This window comes from Ictidomys tridecemlineatus, chromosome 13 (assembly GCF_052094955.1).
Source record: "Ictidomys tridecemlineatus isolate mIctTri1 chromosome 13, mIctTri1.hap1, whole genome shotgun sequence".
In the NCBI taxonomy this organism is placed as follows: Eukaryota; Metazoa; Chordata; class Mammalia; order Rodentia; family Sciuridae; genus Ictidomys; species Ictidomys tridecemlineatus.
In genome coordinates, this window is record NC_135489.1 from 82,729,747 (window position 1) to 82,748,116 (window position 18,370).

Genomic DNA, 18,370 nt, shown 5'->3' on the forward strand with positions numbered 1-18,370 from the left:
TCACATAGATGGTTGAAGAACACTCTTCCAAATGATTTATTATCCTGTTCTTGTCAGTGTGTAACCATATAGTGTTTGTACTTAAACTCAAAGTTTGTATCTGCAAGGATGTGCACATTTCTCTTCCATTCTTCCGTATTTTTAAATTATATCTATATACTTTATACATGTTAGATTTATTTTGTTATGATATTACATACATTACGTAAATATATTTTATTTTTTCAGCTTCACTGAGTCATAATTGACAAATAAAAATTGTATTTTATTCAGCTATATAGTATGATTTGATAGACATTTACATTGTAAAATGGTGCTAAGATGGAGTCAAGGAACACATCCCACACCTCATGCACTTTGTTATCATATGAGTGTAGTGAGAGCCATTAAGATCTAATCCCTGAGCAAATTTCAAGTATAAAACACGGTATTATTAACTTTAGTCACCACTGTGTGCATTAGATTGCAAGAACTTATTCATCTTATAACTGAAATTTTGTATGCTTTAGTGATTATTTCTCCATGTAGCCCATCCTCTAGCATTCAATGCTCTGTCTTGCAAATTCATATTAGATGATACAAAGAGGTTAACACACACACACACACACACATACACACACATACAAAAAATCCATAATATACTCATACAATTTGTAACAAAATTTGTTCTAATTAAAAGTATATTCTTACAATATTAAACACATTGGCAATATGTTTTCTGAAAGGTTAGTGCAAAATCAGAAAAGTAGAATTTTGGTTTTGGAAAACAAATTTACTTTTTATTGTTCTTTTTAGATATACATGACAGTAGAGTGCCTTTTGACATATTAAACATACATGGAGTGCAACCCATTCCAAGTAGGAGTTCATTCTTGTAGTTCTACATAATGTAGATTTACATTGGTTGTGTATTCATATATGTGCAAAGGAAAGTTATGTCAAATTATATTTTTTTACATATTCATACAGGCACCTAATATAATAATATAATTTGGCCAATTTATAAAATTATGTTTGATTCTGATGTATTTTCTATTCCCATCTCCCCTTCCTTCCTTTCATTCCACTTTATCCAATCCAATGAACTTATATACTTTCCCCTCTATTCCCTCCTGTGTTGTCAGTAAGCATTCAAATATCAGAGAGCACATGTGGCCTTTGGCTTTTTGGGACTGGCTTATTTCAATTAGCATGATATTCTGTAATTCCATCCATTTACTGGCAAATGCCATAATTTTATTCTTCTAAATGGCTGAATAATATTCCATTGTGTGTATACACCACAAATTCCTTATCATTAATTGTTTGAAGGGCACCTAGTTGGTTACATAGTTTGTCTATTGTGAATTGGGCTGCCATAAACATTGATGTGGCTGTCTCTGTAGTATGCTGACTTAAAGTACTTTGTGTATAGATGAAGGAGTGAGACAACTGGGTCAAATGGTGGTTCCATTCCCAGTTTTCTGAGGAATCACCATCCTGCTTTCCAGCAAAGTATGAGTGAACTTTTTCCCCCACATCCTTGCCAACATTTATTGTTCCTTTTATTCTTGACAATTGCCATTCTGACTGGAGTGAGATGAAATCTCAGTGTAGTTTTAATTACATTTTGTTTAATTACTACAGATGTTGAACATTTTTTCTTTTTTTTTTTGATCATTTGTATTTCTTCTGTGAGGTTTCTATTCAATTTTGTTGCCCATTTATTGATTGGCTTATGTGTTTGTTTTTTGATGTAAAATTTTGAGTTTTTTGTATCCTGGAGATTAAGGCTCTATGTGATGTGGAAGTGGTAAAGATTTTCTGTGTGTGTGTGTGTGTGTGTGTGTGTGTGTGTGTGTGTGTGTGTCTGTGCATGATGTATAAACTTAGTAGGTTTGCTAAACATAATAGCATTTTCAATTGAGCATTTTATTCATGTTAAGGGAAGGCATCTTATGCATAATTAATATGCTTAATATTCAAATACTTCTGCCAAACTGAAAGTCACAGGGTACATAATCTTGACTAGGGTCTTTTGTCCATTGAATATTTTATCTTATAATATTAATCATAGTGGCACCATATGCATCTATTAAGGTATGAAATGCGCCAGGCAGTGATTTAACCTGCATTAGCCAATTTCCCTCCAAAGTGTTCTCAGAATCAAATAACATCTATTTCTCACTTTTCTGTGGCACAAACAGGTTAAATGATTTGCAGAAGGTCATTTTGAAAGTAAAGAATGAAAGGAAGTTACAGAACAGTCACCAGGAGGGAAGACATGCATGCATGTGCATAAAGCTTTTGTATCCATTCCTCAAGAATGTGCAGAAGGCTATGGAAGAGAATATCAGGGAGGAATCATTCTGTGGATGGTGAGGGTTTGCATGTAGGGGACATTGGTCTGAAACCTGATATATAAGAAGCTGTGCCTATCACCAGTGAGGTGGCAGGAACATAAGACCCTGGGAGAGGCCTTGGGGATACAACAGAGAGCTTGGCAAGGTTTGCTCCTGTGTGACCTTTTCAAGCAGTTTGTCCAAGTGCCATATACTTTTAAAGTATCTCCCTTTTTAGGCCTACCCCCACAAACCATTTTACAGATACTCAATACTAAATCAGAGGGCGAAGAAAGGGGAAGTGCTTATCAGAACGAATCAGCCAAGGACTATTAACTGGTTTATCTTTCACCACTTTGGTATTCTTTTTCCGTAAATGTGAATTATTTTTAATAATTTCCTATAAGCTTTTTGAATTCAAAACCTCACAATTCTTGAGTTTTCTGTATTGCATAACCAAATCTTCTTAACTTTTGGATATTTCCCTCTCTAAAAAAATTGGAAAAAAATAAAGCTGCAGAGCAAAACACATCTTCACAATTTTTATTTGAAAGTCTCTAGAGAATACAGTGAAGATAATTACTTAAAACTTTGTATCTGTACATTTTAGCCATGCAAAAAGATGGGTTTTTATTGTGGCATAGGCATATTGGTGCATGTGTATAACATAATCTTATCGATTTCACTCTCCAGTGCTTCCCCACGCATTACAAGCCTTCTTTGCCTGTTTTTCTTCCTCTGTCCTATTGGTGCCCTGTCTACCTTTGTGATACCTTCTTTTCTTTGTTTGCCTCACTAGCTTCCACATATGAAAGAAAACGTGTGATACTTCTCTTCCTGAGTCTGCTACACTTTGCTTACCATGATATTCTCCAGTTCCATTCATTTTCTGAAAATGAGATAATCTATTTTATATATTTATAATATTCTATTGTGTGTGTATGTGTGTGTGTGTGTGTGTGTGTGTGTGTGTTTCACGTTTTCTTTATCAATATATCTCTTGAGTTATACCTAGGATAGTTCTATAACCTGGCTTTTGTGAATTGTGTTTTTATAAACATGGGCATGCATGCATCTCTAAAGTATGCTGATTTCAGGTCTTTTGGATAAAGACCAAAGAGTGGTAGAGTTGGATCATATTTTAATCCTTTTTTTATTCTTTTTTAGGAACCTCCACACTGATTTGCATAGTGACTGTACTAACTGCATGTCCACCAAGTGTATGGAAGTTCCCCATTTCCCACATCCTTGTCACCATTTATTGCTATTTGTATTCATGATGACTGACATCCTGACTGGCATGAGAGGGAATCTCAGTGTACTTTTAGTTTACATTTCCTTCATAGTTAAATACGTTCAACTTTTATTCTTCATATGATTGTTGGCCATTGTACTTTGAGAAGTATGTGTTCATTTCATGTAACTTTTTGGTGCAGGAACTGTGGTCGGAACTTTGTGGCATGTGGTAGAAATGCTCCTCGCTTGGGTCAACTCTCCCAGGAGTGTCCGGTGCACCCTGCCAGCTCTGCAGTGCTTCACCCCTGTGGCCAGTAGTGTAGGTGTGGGTGGGGAGTTTACAGAAACTGAGCTACTCAGGTGGGCTGTTCAAAGGTATTCCCTAGGGTAATATTTTCTGATGTCTCTCAGTGGGATGGAGATCGACAGATGTAATCCTTTCCAGAGTTACAGTCTTAGGTGTAGTTATTCCACCAATGCATGGAGAAAAGGTGAATTACTTCTCACACAGCAGGTCACTTTTCAGATTCTGCTTCAGCTTAATTCATTCTGACTTTCTCTTACACCACTGATTCTGAAGAAAGTTGATCAGCTTTGCTTCTTTTTCTCCCATTGTGACTCCTCTGACCTGAGACTGGTCCTATTGTCATGGGTGCAGACTTCAGGCTAATGAATTCCTCTGTGCTTTTCATTCTGGAAACCAGAATTTATGAGTCTCTCCAAGTATCTAGGAGCCGAAAACTGCACCTCCATGCACTCCCTCTGTCCCTGCCTTGCCAGTCTGCTCTGGACTCCCTACCTTGGTTTCCACCTGCCTAGGAGCCAAGACATCATCTTGATGCTTAAAACTGTTCAACTCATTTCTTTATTTTTTTTTACTATTTTAATAAATAAATAGATAGATAAATAAATAAATAAATGGCAGTGGAATGCATTACAATTCTTATTATATACATATCCCACAATTTTTTAGTTAGTTACGGACAGTACAATGACCTTGACATATCTTACATTTGAATCAGATGGGATATAATTTCTCATTTTTATGAGTGTACAGATTGCAGAATCATATTGGTCATGCAGTCACATATACACACACTAATAATAATGTCTGTTTCATTCTACTATACTTCCTATCACCCTATCCCCTCCCCTCCTCTCCCATCACTTCTCTCTACCACAACTTTTCATATCTCTGTATATAAAATATTTTGATACCCAATTAGAGTCTTCATACATGTACTTTGGATAGTGATGTCTATCACATTCCACAGTTCTGGCTAATCCCCTGCCCCCTCCCTCACCCTCACACCCCTTTTCCCTCTCTAGAATTAATCTATTCCTCCTATACTCCCTCTCCCTACCTCATTATGAGTCAGCCTCCTTATATCAGAGAAAACATTCAGCATTTGTTTTTTTTAGATTGGCTAACTTCACTTAGCATTATCTTCTCCAGCGCCATCCATTTGCCTGCAAATGCCATGATTTTATTCTCTTTTATTGATGAGCAAAATTCCATTGTGTGTATATGCCACTTTTCTTATCCATTCATCCACTGAAGTGCATCTAGGTTGGCTCCACAGTTTAGGTATTGTGAATTGTTAATATTTCATACCTATGAAATATGCAATCAGTATCAATTTCTTACCTATTTATTTTAAGTTTATTGAGACACAATTCATATGCCTTATAAGTAATCCATTTAAACTGTACAATTCAGTGGTTCATAAAGAACAGATACATGTAACTACCACCACAATCAATTTAGAACTTTTCATAATCTTAATCTTACATGATATGTCCTTAGTCATTTCGTGCTATCTTCTACCCTACCAGACAACCACCAATAGATTATCTGAGTCTGGACTCTCTACCTACATAGACATCATTATTCTGCATTTTCCTTTGCATGGAATCATGCTGTAACTTGGTAGAAGTGGCTTCTTTCTCTTGGCAGCATATTTTCAACGGTCAAGAATATTGTAGCATGGATCAGCTCTTTATCTCTATTTTATATAGTCAGTAATCAAGAACCTTCCAAATTAAATTTGTTTATCCATTTGTCTGTCAATAGTGATTTATCTTTCATCTATCTTTTTGTCTATTACAAATAATGCTATTTTAGTCATTATGAAAAAATTTTCTCATGCAAATTTTTGCATAGGCTTTAGTTTGGTTATCCCTGTGATGAAAACACTCAACAAGAACAACTTAGAGGAGAAAAATTCATGGGATTCAAGGTTTCAGAGGTCTCTGTCCACGGATAGCCAACTCCATTGCTCTGTGCCCAAGGTAAAGGGGAGAGGGGGGGGGAGGGGGAGAGAGAGGGGGGAGGGGGAGAGGGGAATGGAAAGGAGAGGAGGGGAGGGGAGGAGAGGATAGGAGTAGAAAGAGAGGAGAGAAGAAAAGAAAGGAAAAGGAGGGATGAGGAGAGAAAAGAAGAGAGAGATAGGAGAAGGGGAACTTCAGGAAGAACAACTTTTCCATGGAACAACCCATTTACCCAACTCCTCCATCCATACCCAACTTCCCTACAGTTATCACCCAATCTACTGATTAGTTTACTGATCTCATAATCCAATCATCTCATCTCAGAATGTTTCTTCATTAACAGAGCTTCTGGGGACACCTTGTACTCAAAACATAGCAGCATAGTTTCAATTCCCTTTGTATAAGTAACAGTGGAAATGGGAGGTCACATGGTAACTTCATGTTTAATGGTTTAAAGACCTGAAAAGCTGTTTTCAAAAATGGCTGTGCATCTCATGAACCTGTCAGTAGAACATAAGGATTCCAGTTTCTCCTCATCCTCATCAATGCTTGTTTTTTCTGACATTTTGAGTCCACTCAGTGTTTGTAAAGAAGCATCTTATTGTGGTTTTGTTTTGCATTTTCCTAATGATTCAAAATGTAGGTCATCTTTTTGTATCTACTTTGACAATTTTCATCCCTGGTTAGAGAAGAGTTCATTCAGGTCTGTTGTCTATTTTTAGTTTTGCCACATTTTTACTGGTAAGTGGGAAAATGTCATCATTACATTATTATTGAAAATATTATGATAGTGAAAATATTAATCTTTTGTTGAATTTACTCCTGTATGTCTTATTATTTTTGATGCTACTAAAACCAGAATCACTTATGTTGATTTCTACATCCTTACACTTTCACTTGTCAAGCATCCTCATAGCTACCTCAATTTTCTGAGTATATTAAATCTTTACTTCTTATTATTTATTTATTTTCCAAATAATGCACAGGCTTGAATTTATGGCGTGCTCATCCCCTTCGGGCTTTCATGGTGTTTAATGCCAGAGCCAACTGTGCCTCTGAAGCATTGCCTGGTTTTTGTACCCACAGGCTGCTGGCAGTTAAGTGGGTTGCACAGTGTGAGAAAAAAAGAAAGAAAACAATAAAATAGAATAAACATAAAAATAACCTCACAATAGTTTCAAGTGCATGGTCATAGCATTAAAAATTGGTTGTAAAAAAATAAGATAAATCAATGACAAAAAGAAATTAGGAAATCCTGCTAAGCAAATTAGTGGACAAAGCAGAAAGATGTCATTGAACATCTTCTGTATGTTAAACACAGTATTTAAAAAAAAACTGACTTTAAGAGTTTACCATCTGTTTATACAGAAGACACCTACATGTATTCAAATTAGAAGAATTTATATAATCGCAGTAAATTATTTTATAGCACAAATATCACTTTATATGTGCAGAGAAGAGACCAATTAATGTGTTATGAAATATAACTAAGACTTTGGAAGAAAACAGAGCTTCAAGCGGCAGTGGAAACAGCAGGGATGCTAGTCTGATTGAATAAAATGGATGAGGCCTGGATGCAAGAAGTGTCTCCTCTTGTAGATCTCTGCAAACTGGAAGCTTCACCATTTGATAGGAACAAAAATAGTAAATAATCAAACCACGATCTAGTACTGTACAGCTGAAGCAGTGAGTCTCAGCAAGAGGGTGAAAATGTGCTGGTTACACATAGCTAATTCTCTGTGTTCTGGAGAAATGAGAAGAGTGGGAAGGCCCAGGGAGCTTCATTAGCACATCAGGCCAAAAAGTAAGAGAAGGGTCGCAGTGCAAATGGAGAGTGGTGTATACAATGTGAAGATTTCAACCTTAACAAGGAGGACTTTGATGAAGACACACTGAGCTAACTTACGAGTTGACTATTTGTTCAGAACTTAGGAAGCAGTGAGACATTTCTTAAAACACTGCAGAGTTAAGACAGCAATGGCAGGAAAGCCTTTTCAACCTAAGTACGAGAAAACTTCTGCAATCAGTTCTTGGAAGTGTCTCCATGGTGATCATCATCTCTAGGACCTTGTTTCTATCATGGAGGGTTCTGAAAGAATGAAACCTGAGATAAGCAGCAGTGATGTCTTTTGTTTTGACTAAAGAATTTATAAAAGTTTCTTCCTTACTTTGCAGTGGTGAAATTATTATTATTTTTCTTTTTTTAAAGTAAAAAAAAAATGTGTATTCTCAAGAGAAGCGGGCCACTTATTTTCCAAAGTAAAAGAATTGGTGTTTCTGAAGGAAGAATTTCTGAGCTTAATTTCTCTGTCATTTGATTAAAATCTTTTTAGAAGTTTTCTAGAATTAGCATTTTACTTGTTTACATGAAGTAATATGAGCTGTGATCCTGAAGGAGTTATGCACAGTCTTTTTGTTCTTGTTGGTTTCTTTCATAGTCTTGTGATTGAAGTTTGAAATAAATTTATAATCATTTTCTTATAGAAGTCTTAATTTCTGTGTGTTTATCCCTCACTGTAGGTTGAATTCAAAGTTGTTTTTCCTCAACAGTCAGAATACATATACCAAAAGCACATTCTCGTGGATCACACTCCATCCTTTATTCTCCAGCATTCCTACCCAGATTCTAAATAGTAGCAACAAAACCTGGTGGGTCATTTATGATTTCTAGTTAGTAACATTCCAAATATCTTTTTTTTGGATCCCTAGTGGTAATTATTAAAGTGAATACTGTCATTAGCATTATTCATTTCTTCCCAAGATTTGGTGGCTACAGTTATTTTCAATTTTAATAAGTTTTAATGGACTCTCTGATTTATTCACCACCATGGCTTCACATCTGTCTCACCGTTTTTCAAATGTGTACCCAGTGAAATGGCTGCACTAAAATGTATAAGTGTGGTTCGTTGCCATATTAGTCTCTGAAGTATAATGATCAATGTGTTTGTGTCTTTGATCAAGGCAAGGCAAGACAGCAGGACAGTACTGTTTCCCAGGTTAGCAGCAATGACCTTAGCTTTTCTCTTCCAGGTTACAGGCACAAAGTAACTGTCACTGCCAGGATCAGCTCCTAGTTCAGTTTTGTGAGGGTGAGAGAACTCTAGTACCACCTGTTGGAGAAAATGATAGATACCAGGATGACACTGAAGTTACATGACCATAAATTCAGTCTTGGAGGTTCACATCTATCCATGCACATTCTCTATTTGTTTTGTCTAGAGATCATTTAAATAATATTTTTACTTTAAATTTTAAAGTAAAATTTAAAAAATTTAAATTAAAGAAAAAAAATTGAGTTTTTATTTTACCATGTATCAGTCATTGTAGGACTACCATTTAGATTGCAGATTATCTTAGTTCTGATTCTAAAGTTACTTATTGTGGGCTGGGGTGTGGCTCAGTGGTAGAGTGCTTACATAGCATGCATGAGGCACTGGGTTTGATCCTTAGCACCACATAAAAACAAAAAAATAACAATATTGGGTTCACCTAAAACTAAAAAATAAATTTTAAAAAATAAAGTTACTTATTGTTATTCACAAAGCTCAAGTTTTCAGTTTCAAGAAAAAAGAATATCATTTTTTCCAAACATAGAAGTATTAAAACAGAACAGGATTGTATAAAGTACAATGTTGGAAAGTATAGAAGAATAGCACATTTTTCAAATGATTTCTGGTGTGGTCATCAGAATTTGAAATACTCGTGATCAACTATGGGCAAGAATTACAAAATGACAAAATTTGAAGATTTCATTGTAGTTACAAGCTTTAAGCATATTATACTGTAGGAAAATTTTAAGAAATTACATTAACATTGGGAAAAAGAGAATCTAGTTCAATTCCTACCTTCATTTAATCTAATGAATCAGCAGAACACAGCAAATTTAAAAATATCTTCTTGCCATTAAACCAACAGTTGAAAACACCCACCTATATATGCTATGTTTGCATTTATCTTTTTCAATTACATAAAAAATAGAAGCATTTAAAAAATCATTTTGGACAATAGCTCATTGAATATTAATACATAATGTATTAATACTAATAATAACCAGTGTATTAATCCTAATAATAAATCGTAAGCTCTATGATGATAGAGTATTTGTATATTTAGCTATTTTATTTTTGATGTCTTATATTCAATAACTAAGCACTAAAAAAATAGATGAATTAATTTGCCCAACAAATACATTTAAAAAGGCTAAATATTTCCTTAATGGATCTCAATTTCAGTGGAAGTCACCAGTCCTAATGACACTCACCTCCTAGTAATCAAAGCAGTAAAAGGATGATAGAGATTGAAGATGTTGGTGTACTAGGAAATATATCCTTGGAAATTTGGTCACTGTAATTTTAGAAAGTGGATTTAATAATGAGTGATAGAGTATAAGCTATGTGAGGAAAATACAATTTTGGCCTGGTCTCTGTTTTATCTTTCTCATGTCTCTGATCAAAACACCCAACAAGAACAACAGAGGAGGAAAAGTTTACTTGGCACTCATGGTTACAGAGGTCTCAGTCCATAGATAGCTGACTCCATTGCTCTGGGCAAAACAACATGGTGGGAGTGTGTGGCAGAGGAAAGCAACTCAGAACATGGCACTAGGAAGCAGAGAAAGGTCTCTGCTCATGAATGATACAATATATGCCCCACCCTCAAAGACCTACCTTGTCCAGCTACACCCTACCTGTCTACACTTACCATGTCATTAATCCATTTAAGTGAATCAATGTATAGATTAGTTTAAGGTACTCATAACCCAATTATTTCACTTGTAAATTTCTTGCATTGTCTCACACATGAGCTTTTGGAAGACACTGCATATCTAAACCATTACAGTCTCTTGTTTCTAGCAATGGACTCTACTAGAGAGAAAGTGTTATTTATTTAATAAATACTAAATCTGATGAATTGTATCACATATATGTGAAGAAAGATGGTTTTAGGTTGAAATGGGAAAGCAGAGAGATATTTCTTCCCTGTTGTTTTTATAACGAATTTCCCTAAACTTCTCAGCTTAAGCTAATAGCAACACACTCTTGCAATTCTGTGATTAGAGAGAGGTTAGATCCAGGTCTCACTGGAAGAACCTCCAGGTATTCATAGGACTGGGTTCATTCTGAAAGCTTCAAGGGAGATATACCTTCTAGCCTCTTTCAGACTTTGAAGGCTGCTAGTGTTCCCTGGCTCATGGCACCACATGGCCGCAACCTTTGTACTCACCATCTTCCCAATTTTTGCTGAAAGACCCTCCTGATTCACTTTCCTTTGTAATCTAATTGGGTTCCAGGATGATCCTGTCTTAAAACCTTTAACATAACTTCCCCTCTCTCTACAGAGTTAGGTGATAAATTCACAACTTCTTAGGATTAGAATTTGCACATACTTCAAGGGCCATTATTTTCCCTATCAAAGAAGAGACATGATCCACCATGAAGCTAAGAGATTTAGCTCTAAATATTAAATCTCTCTCAGCCAGTGACCATAGCTATGCCTATGAATGCATATGGTACAACTATGGGATTGAATTCATTTGGCTTATACAACCAAATTAAAAGTAGGGATGATGTTGAATTTTATAATTAAAGTTAACACAACAAATGAGTTAACTGTCATTGTCATTGTTCAAATAGACTTTTTAGGATAATCAAAGGGGACTTATTTTAGGTTAAAGGGATGTACTAAAAGATCAACATAAAACTTTACATCCATTTATTTCTTTGTTTTATTGTTAACTTGTAAGATTTACAAGTAACAAGCAGTTTGGTGAAAAAAAGACATTACTTTGTGGAACTGATCTCATTGGTTAATATAAAGTGATTTTTTTTATGACACGGTTAGTTGTTAAAATACATCATTTGGAATACTGGGTATGGCAATTTTGCTTTCTAAGATACATGTTAATACTAAAAGAACTTACCCAAGTGACTTGGCCACCTGTATCCACAGAAAGTATGACTTTACCCTCTGATTTTCAAAATTCTAATTTTAAATTTAATATAATTTTATTAAATACTATCTGTGTACTACATTATCTGCAAAGCTTAGTATAAGTTTTGTGGGGGATCTAAAAATGAGAATGTAGCAATTATTATCCCAAAAGAATAAATTTATAAACTGCATGCTTATCCATAAAAAAGACAATCAGCCTACTCTTTTTCCTCTGATTAATCAGTTGAAATACACAAAATGCAGCAGCAAAAGAATTGCTTTAGCAGTGCCTAGTTTGTTGGGAGGATATATCTGTATCTAAATTGGTTTCAAAAGTAGCATTTTTTTTTCACATTAACAAATTCACAGATTTGACATCCTTATCTATCTTCCAATTAAAATAACACTGTAATTACCTCAAATTCCAGAAAGATGTTTAGTGAATCCAGTCAGTGAGGAAATATAATCATAAAATTAGAGTTAATGTTATTTGAGAAGTTGATTCTAATAGTAAAGGTTTATATCTGTTATGAAGTATCGTATCATTAGTATGCTCACAATTACATGGATACACTCATTGTGAAACATTTCTTTCTGAAGTGAGTCTTATAAAAATGAATTTTATCAAAATTGTATAATCATCTTTTAATACTTAAATATATTCCCCTTTAAGTATTTATTTATTTTTATTTCCTGGATTTAAATAAAGGGGTATAACCCAAGTTTAACTTCAATTATGGAGCTGCTATATATATTTCTATTTAATTATTTTCTACAATGGGAAATATAACCTTGCTTCCAAAGGAAATAAATAAAGACTGATATTTGAGATAAAATACCATTTAAAACATGAAAGCATATCATTGATTCTTATGCATGCTGCTGTTGTCTCTCTGGAGCCTGAAGACTTAAATGACACTGATTATACCTGTTACACTAATGCATTATTCTTGAAATTGATGATAGAGCATCTTGAAACAGCCTGTCATTCCCCATTACATTCCATCAAAGAACCATATGCTGCTCATGCAGTGTTGATACTGAGGCATACATAACACACTCAGAAGGCATATGGAGGCATTAGAGGCTTTTGGGTAAGGCTTTGAAAATACTTTTTCAGTGTTTTGAATGGCTTACATGAATGTGCAATGGCTTGACTGGCCAGTTTCAAAAGAGAAGGCAATAGGTAGCCATCCCCTCAGCAACATTACCTGGCCTGTGACTAGCTCTCAGGCAGACTTCAGAAACTGCAGCCTTATTGACTTTCCCCCTCACCAGTCACATGAGTTAACAATGTGGTTGTGAACTTGAGCTGAGTTCTGTCAGTGTCTGTAATTAATCCATTTCCTGTTACAAATAACACAATACCACAGAGTGGGTACATTTCAAAGAAAAGAGATTTATTTTGGCTCATTGTTTTGAAATTTCAAGATCAAAGGGTCACATTGGGTGATGATTTTCTTCCTGACAGGACCCCAAGATGTCACAGGGGACAGATGTGCTCATGGATATGTACTCTGCTCTCTTATATAAGCATAGGATTTCAACATGATGGGCAGCCTCACCTTGATTACCTTATCTAATCTATCTAATCCTAAAGCGTCCTAAAAATGCTGCCTTAAAATGCTTTTTTTTTTTTTTTGGATTAAGTTTCCACTTTCTCAATACCTTACACTGGGAATTAAACTCCAAAAGGAATTTCAGAAAGGATAAACCATTTTCTAATTATAGTAGCCTCTGTCAGAATAATGATATTTAATAAATCCTGACTGTATTTGCCAGATTTCTGGCATGTAGTCAGTCAGGTAAGAACAGAGGCAGAAAGGCATCTTTGAAGAACAGGAAGTCACATTACAATTTGCACTAAAAGAGGCTCTGCATGTTTCTTATATTTTGAAGCAATCACCATTTTACTAAGTATATTCTTTTACACAATTTATTATGTTGTCCTATAAACCAAATGATATATAAGGGATCTTTGTGGCCAAAAGATTTTGAGGATTTTTTTTTAACTCTGTGACCATTGGCAGTATCCAAAGCTTTCTTCTGGTTTGTCTGAGCCATATGCCATTGGATGATAGCATTTAGTTCTGTGTTCATTTTACCTTGAAAATGTGATGCTACATTTTTTTATCAGTGGGAAACACAGTCAGAGTGGGTTTTGATTATTAAAATAGAAAACTTCTCTCTCTTCACCCTCCTTTTCATAATCAGTTAATAATAGTGGCAAAGAATTCATGTGCAGCTAGCTCTCTACCTAAGCACATTAAAGATTTTCTCATTTAAGATTAGGAAATAGCCAATTCCTTTGAACATGAATGTCCCTTAAAACTTAATAGAGTTATCTCTACTTTTCATTTTGGGATTATCCTTTTTATGCCTTTTGATACAGAATTGAATATAAACTCACCATATGGGAAACATAAAATCTAAAAATAAACTGAATTAATTCTTTTAGAGTGACAATATGGGAAGACAAAGTATCAGCTCATAATCCAGCACTAAAATTTAGATTGTCAAAGAGTTAATATTTTAAAATTAGAGGATTATTTCTTGATGCTTGTAAAAATACTTGGATTTTGAGTTTAAGACCACATACCTTCTGCTAAAAAATAATTTCTAAAATACACTGAAATGAAGATGTAACATTAATCAAATTACAAGTGATATTTATAACAGTTTTTCATTGAAAGCTAGCATTACAAACTGCTGATGTTTGTCAGAAGTATAAGACATTTATGGCTGAAATTGATATGAGTATTGAATGTTTATTCCTCTTAAATAATGCAATTGCTCCCCCAAAATCTTCAATAACAAATGAATGCATATGTGTGTGAGTATATCAATATGGATAGATCACATATATTTTAAATTATTTGGTGATGGATAAAATTATATAATGTATTATTATATAGCATTATGATATCTACATAACCAAAGCATGTATTATATGTGTGATGTATACATGCATTACATGTAAAACATATATAATAACTGAAGCAATTTGTTCATGAGATCTCTAACTCCTTGTGTTAATGCAGAAGGTAAAATCAGATTATGAAAACTTTCATCAGTGTACCAATACATTTGATGGATTAATAATTAAAAATATTAGTGGCCTGAGTAATAACTGTAGGCAGGTAGGTATAATAAGAGGAAGTTGGTCATTGGGGTATGCCTTGGTGGTTTGGTTTTTGTCCTTGGTGTCTCAGTCTCTGTGCTTTCTTGGTTCCCTGAGTTGAGCAACTTTCCTCTCTCCTACACTTTTGCCAGGATTTTCTGCCTCAGCTTGGGTCCAGAGTGATGGAGTCCAATGACCATGGACTAAATCTCTGAATTCCTGTGCCCCAAATGAATATTTCCTCCTCTGAGTTGTTCTTGTCAGATATTTTGGTTAAATTGAGGCAAAGCTGACTTTCAAAATAATGTAATACTTATATACACAGCATAGACAATTTTTTTTCTGAAAATAATATGGTCACAGATCTCAAAAATAAACATGCAACTTTCTCAAAAATAAACATATACATGTTTCTGTACATGTCTGTCTTGTGAATTTGTTCATAAGGAGATTTATAGTACAACATTTTGTTATTTTTGTGTATTTAGAATAGTCTTTTATTTTGTGCTTTAGTCCTTCAGAATAATTATTGACAAGTCCAACTTACTACCTGAAATTCAATGAAAAGTTAGCCTGTGCTATGTTTTATTATTGAAATATTTTGTTTTTATAGTTAAATATGTATATGTTCTTGATATTATTTTTTAAGTAGTTGTATGTCATTAAATACACTGTGTGTTCTATGTAAAATAGAAAGTGTCTGATATCAGTGGGAAAAGATAGAGATCTACCTAGTATTTGTGTCTTGGTAGCTCTTTTATAGTTGTGATGACCTTTGTGAATTTTGATACCCATGGCTAGCTTTCATGTATATATTAATATATATGTTCATATACTATCAGAATTTCTGTGCTTTTTTGAGCCTTAGATGGACACTCACTGCCTTATCCTGAAATCACACATCAGAGTTCTGACATCATAGCCTTAGAATGCCTTTTCACAACATCTAGTCTCTTGATCAATGTTGGATATTTTCATCTTTCTTTCTCCTCAATTGTTGAAGTTTCCATATGGTTTTCCTTCTGTGTTTGGTTAGCATGGTAAAATCCATTGAAAGAGAGTTATTTTGTATTTCTTTTTAAATTGACAAAAATTGTATATATGCATGAGGTTAAATAAATTTTAAATATGAAATTAACCTTGTTATCTTGGGGTAAGACTTACTTGGTCATGATTTTGATAAACACACAAACACACACACACACACAGAGTTCACATTTATTATGTTTGTTTTAATAAAAATTTATTAAGAATTTTCTTATAACATTTATGAAAGATGTTAGTATATATTTTTCTATTTTATAACATCAAGTATTGATTATGAGGATTAAGTTATCATCTTAAATAAGTTTAGAGTATATATCTATTCTTATATTTCCTGGGCGGGGGATGCTGAGTTTTGGTGCATATTTCCCTTAAATATTGGATAAAACTCACAAGAAACCTATCTGGATTTGGAATTTGTGTTAGCCTCCTAAAAGGAAACCCACACCCATCATCTACTCTCTATCAGATACTCTACCAGCCCCCGACAGCCTTCCACACTCGCTTGCTGTAGCCACTGGCTCCTGTCCAGACTCTGACAACATTGATTCTCATTTTTTGATGTTTATTTGAAGGATCAAACCCTCAAAGACATTTTCCTATAACTATGTCCTGACTTTATTTCTCATCTTTCTGGAGTCATTAAAATTTAGAAAAAAAAATTTAATTTGAATTGTTTTATTAATCTTTAAACTAAATGCATAAGTAACCATTAATTATTGCAAATGAACCAATGAAACTTAATTTCTGGGATGTTGGGACTTGTCTGCAAGGGTAAAAGGAAAAGAAAAAGGGTAATGTTTATCACTGTTATTGTCGACTCCTGTGTGTTACAGAATACACTAAGAGATTGTCATTGTTCTCAGTGGCTAAGTGCCCATGAGTTCAATCCCCAGTAGCAAAATAAAGGGGGGGGGGAATTGTCACTGTTTTTGTATTTATTCAAAACTTAGATTTCAAATGGAATTCAAACTCAGAATTTCCATCTTACTGTAGCACAGCCTAGTCCTTAATAATAAATCACATTTATATAATCCCTCAATTTTTACTGTATTTTATATAATCTTCATTTTTATAAATAAGAAATGAATGCTTAGGTAATTAGGTATAGATTACAAGGGTATGATGAGCACTAGGTGAGGCCAAAGCTTAAAAGTACACTTTCTGATGTTCCAACAAGTTCAATTTTACTCTATTTTCGTGACTTATGGTGTGTTTGTGAGAAACTTGCACATGCACACACACCAATAACAATAGAACTGTGCAAGTCTTCTTTCTCTCCTCATTCTATTTTCTTTTCTTTTGCACTTATGTTAAGCTTATTAATGCCTTAATAAGTAGAACTATGAAAAATATTTTTAGAATCTTTTAAACTTAAATATTATGATTTGGATTCATTCAGATGGACAAAGTTCTCTTCTCAAATGATGTCAGCCCTAATGGAATTAGCTGTAGAGCCAACGGGGCAGTAACCAGTTATATTCCTGAGGTATTTGTGATATATTTTCTAACATCTAGTATTTATTTTCTTTCCTAATTTCTTATTCTAATTCCTTGGCATTCCAGTGAATCTTGTGAGGCACCCAATCTCCTCATAATAAATTTGTTTTTAATTTAATCATTATATTAGGACTAAGAAACCTGACTGGTCACAATATTTTATTACATGTGAAGTTCAGTGAACTGAGTGCAATTCAGAAATGGGCTGTTGGTCCAAATGGGGCTGAAGTAATTTACAAACCAGCTGAAGGTCAAATGCTGGAAGATTATGCTACCCTAATAAATTTTTTTTTGAAGAACAAGCTTTGAAGATCCATCAAAAATTATATGGCTGAGGAATAAGGTGATTGAATATCCATAAACATAAAGGATAATATATTTAAATTCCTAGAATTCTTAGTTAAAGAACAGTAGAAACCATAGGGGATTCCTACAACTGTTCTAAAGGAATCTATCTGTAAATATTCACAGAGCTAAAATATTACTACAGGTGCTAATTTATGCCTCAAGGATGCTAACATACAATTTTCAGCTTCATCAAGTTTCATGAAATAAAGTATTTATCAGGTGGAGATTATGAAAATTTTAAAATAGATACTTTTGGAGTATCTATTTTGGTGAGTATTCCAGCTCCAAAGTCACAGTGAGATCTTTTTTTTTTTTTTTTTTTTTTTTTTTTTTAGAGAAAGAGAGAGAGAGAGAAAATATATGAAACGTTTTTGTAGATGGACACAACACAATGCCTTTATGTGATGCTGAGCCCGTGCTAGGCAAGCTCTCTACCCCTGAGCCACAATCCCAGCCCACGGTGAGATCTTCTAGACAATTAAAGAAGTCACTACTTCATTGAGTGGTAACTATTCTTGCCTTGTTTGAATATTACCACTCAAATGGGTTCCTTGAAACAGAAAATTGGTTACCAAACTGAAATCTCCCCCATTGCCCA

The 18,370-nt window shown here is 34.3% G+C and overlaps 1 non-coding gene across 1 annotated transcript; it reads left to right on the plus strand.

The window, feature by feature from the left end:
• Positions 1–6,808: 6,808 nt before the first annotated feature.
• Positions 6,809–6,944, plus strand: LOC144370230 (small nucleolar RNA SNORA42/SNORA80 family). The gene has a single exon (XR_013430129.1). It is a non-coding gene; the product is annotated as a small nucleolar RNA SNORA42/SNORA80 family (small nucleolar RNA).
• The last annotated feature ends 11,426 nt before the right edge of the window (positions 6,945–18,370 follow it).